We start from the raw sequence: 3,402 nt of genomic DNA, 5'->3' as shown, positions 1-3,402 counted from the left end.
CCATCATCATTCCCTTTTATTTTATTTTATTATTATTTTTTTCTTTTCTTTGCTTTCAGTGGTGCTGATCCACCAAGATTCCACCATTTTTTTTTTTTTTTTTTTTTTTTTACCTTCAGCTTCCCAACATCATCATTGCTTCCTCTTTTCCTTTTTCTTTTAACTTGCTAATAGTAGCATGCATCATTTTTTTTTCTTTCTGTATAATTGCTCTCAGTGCGCCTGGCACCATCAATACTTTTCTTTTTTATTAATATTTTGTTTATTTATTTATTTTATTTTTATTTTAATTTATTTTTTTTATATATATGGTGCTCTGCAAGGCTAGGTTTGTGGGTGAAAACCCAGGCCGAGTTCGAGAGAAGACGGAGGAGGAAGGGGTGTCCGTGCTGCTGAAGCTGATCGGTAGAAGGAGAGGGCTCGCAGAGGAGGACGAAGACGGACAGAGAGCTGGAGTCGAGCTTGGAGGTAGTGCAAAGCGTCGAGCTTCACGATCGGCTAGTCGTTTGACAGCGGTCGTTGAAGTTCTTCTCCAATTCAAATGCAGCAGCAGAGGCAAGAAGATGGATGAGGTCTTTGGGTGTGAGTTGACAAACTTTGGTTTTGTTGATCACATTCAAAGGCAGCAGCCATGACGGAGGTGCAGAAGCAGCCAGAGCTTGAAGTAGTGCCAAGCGTCGAGCTTCACGATCGGCTAGTCGTTTGACAGCGGTCAATGAAGTTCTTCGTCGATTTTGACCACGGTGGCCGGAGTGAGGAGCTTGAGGTAGTTAGTGGATGCTGTTGCTGGCATGTGCATTGAAGCCATCGAGAGCTCCAGCCATTGCAGACCCAGTAAGGTTCTTGAGCATGTTAAGTTCACAGAGGGACGCCACGTTGGTTTTCAACACCTTCTGCATAAATCTGGCCTTGTCTTCCTCTGTCGGGTAAGGCCACTTGGAATGCGATTGCCACCAAGATTTTAAGACAAAAGTTGTGTCGCCTGGCAGTTTCCCCGCTCTTCTCTTACGCAAAATTTCCTCTCTAATGTCGACAATTTTTTCCTTATAACCTTGTTTCAGTTCATTCCTTTTCGAGACGGCTCAATCCAGCCACTTGTTCACTCGCTTCAACTGCGAAAGAACAGCTGCAATGGAGCCACAGTCGATTGGCAGTTTACCGCTATCAGCAGCGCACTCTCCAAACACACGAAAACCGGCATCCAGCGCTTTCTCAACAAACTGCAGAAACCACATTTGCATCTCGGATTGCAGATGAGTGGCAAGCTCGACTGTGTCTTTCATTCCGTGACCCTTCGTCCACGTCCCAACGCGAGCATTGGACTGCGGTGAAAAGGAAGGGGAAATCTTGAGAAGGGATTTGGCCGGTGTGTTGAGAGATTGTCATTTTGACAGACTTTTCTGCAGAGCTGATGGGGTTTCATTGTCTTGGGTGGTAAGGAGAGAGACAATGCCAAGATCAGTAGCTAAAGCGACTTCAACCCAAAGTGAAACGAGTTTTGATTGCTCAGTGGGAACTTGAGCATTGTTAGATGTATCCGAATTGCGGTTACCAGCAATTGATTCAACAAGTGTGTTTGATTTAACAACTTCATCATAGATCCAAAAGAAGCGGTCAATGGCAGGTAGAGGGTTCCCGATCTTGGATGTGGAAGAGAGTTTCGCAAACATGCTTAATTTCCTCACAAGAGACTCAGTAGCAATGGCCTCCTCAAGTGCTTCCGCTGCAGCTGCAGAAGCAAGAACTTTTCTCTGCAAAGCTTCCTTTCCAAGCCTTGCGATGTCTGAAGAGACTGCATCAAGTGAGACACTTTCATCAGTCCATTTTTTTTTCATGGACGGTGATGCTCGAAGCTGCTGCGCAGCTGGGTTTCTCTTGGACCACAAAATCTTCCGGTGACCCAGATTTTGTTTTATCCTTGCCGGAAGAATCATCACCGCCATTCGGACTTCCACCTTTCGCATCGCTTAATCGTCGCGCAAGAGCAGCCTGAGTCCTTATAAATGCTTGCAAATCTAGTTTGATCTTGGCCGAAGGCTTCTCTTTTTCCTCCACCGCTGGTGCCTCATCCCAGCCCTTCCGATTACTTTTTCCAGACCCAATGAGGGCTTCTGAAACCTTCGAAATCCCTGCAACGATGCTTACCGTCTTCTTCTTGGCAGCAGAGTCCTTCACTCCTGCAGACAACCGCCTCCCGGGAAAAAACGAAGCCCTCTGGGAATTTGGCGAAGGCTACCTCCGCTGCCCAATTGGGGATGGCTGTCGGTACCTCGACAGCACTATAATCGCCGCCTCTTTCGACACCTTCCGGTTCTCTTCCTTCGCCAGAACTAAGCTCGGAACCACGCATTTCGAGGGGGCTGGAGATCCCGATCTCTTTCCCTTTCCTGCGGGGGATGGATCTTTCTCAGCCGACACCGGGTTCTTCTTTCCGACTGACACGAACCTCTTTGCTCCGGCCGGAGATGAAAACCTGGAAGCCGGCCGATCGGAGATCTTCTTAGCCTCATCTGTACTTGAATTCGAATTCACATGCCCACCCGAATTGACATTGTCTCGAGGAGCAAGAGGCTGCCTTGATAGTGATGAAACGCCATTTTTTCGAGTTGAATTGTGAGAAATCAGAGCTTAAGGCTTTTTCAGTGCATATAGGAAAAGCGCAGTTTGGGCTTTGAGAGCCGGGCCCAGGCCTGGTGGGAGAAGAAGCAGAGCTCCTTGCACAGCAAGCTCAAAACAATTGTGTGTTTGAGAAGGGATGGGCCTGGCATTTGGGTTCCTCTTTTTGTGGACTTCAACTTCTGTTTCTTTGAGTTGGTACAAGTCTTAAGTGTAGAAGGACTCCCTCTAACGTGTATACATTTTTTTTTTTAATATACAAAGAAAATTGCAAAATTTTTTTTATTATTATTATTATTATTATTATTTTTTTTTTTTTACAAGTGCTCACTGCATTCATGGATTTCCTTGCTGTTTTAATGGATTACCTATGTTCACGATTGGCGGCAGCTTCTTGTGAATTTGCAATTGGTGACGGAGTGAGCAGGTCGTGGGTGCAACCGTGTTCTTTGCCTGGTGCTTGTTGCAGTACGTCACTTCTTACCGTGTGGTGCTGTGCAAAAGACTGCAGCGAGTTTATGCTGTGTAGTGCTTTTTTATCATAATTTTCCTCGGTGGTGACGTTGGTGTGATGCTCACCCTTGTAATACAGCTTTGTAACCAAATCATTCCTTTAAAGAAATAAAGTGTTTGCATTCTTGAATTTGCTCTTTATTCTTCAAAGTGTTTGTGTTTTTTTTTTTTTTTTTTTTTTTTAGATGATGTGACTGTACTTGAAGTTTTGAAGTTTCAAGTTGCCTACGTACCCTTGGTTGAGGAGGGATCAAGTCATGACGTAGTTCAAAT

The 3,402-nt window shown here is 45.1% G+C and overlaps 1 pseudogene; it reads right to left on the bottom strand.

The window, feature by feature from the left end:
- Positions 1 to 770: 770 nt before the first annotated feature.
- On the bottom strand, positions 771 to 2,956 carry LOC148695812 (protein CORTICAL MICROTUBULE DISORDERING 3 pseudogene; annotated as a pseudogene).
- Positions 2,957 to 3,402: the final 446 nt, after the last annotated feature.

Source organism: Pyrus communis, chromosome 7 (assembly GCF_041283825.1).
Source record: "Pyrus communis isolate YQ-2024b chromosome 7, ASM4128382v1, whole genome shotgun sequence".
In the NCBI taxonomy this organism is placed as follows: Eukaryota; Viridiplantae; Streptophyta; class Magnoliopsida; order Rosales; family Rosaceae; genus Pyrus; species Pyrus communis.
Note: the sequence above shows the minus strand (reverse complement) of the source record. Positions and strands in the feature narration are given on the sequence as shown.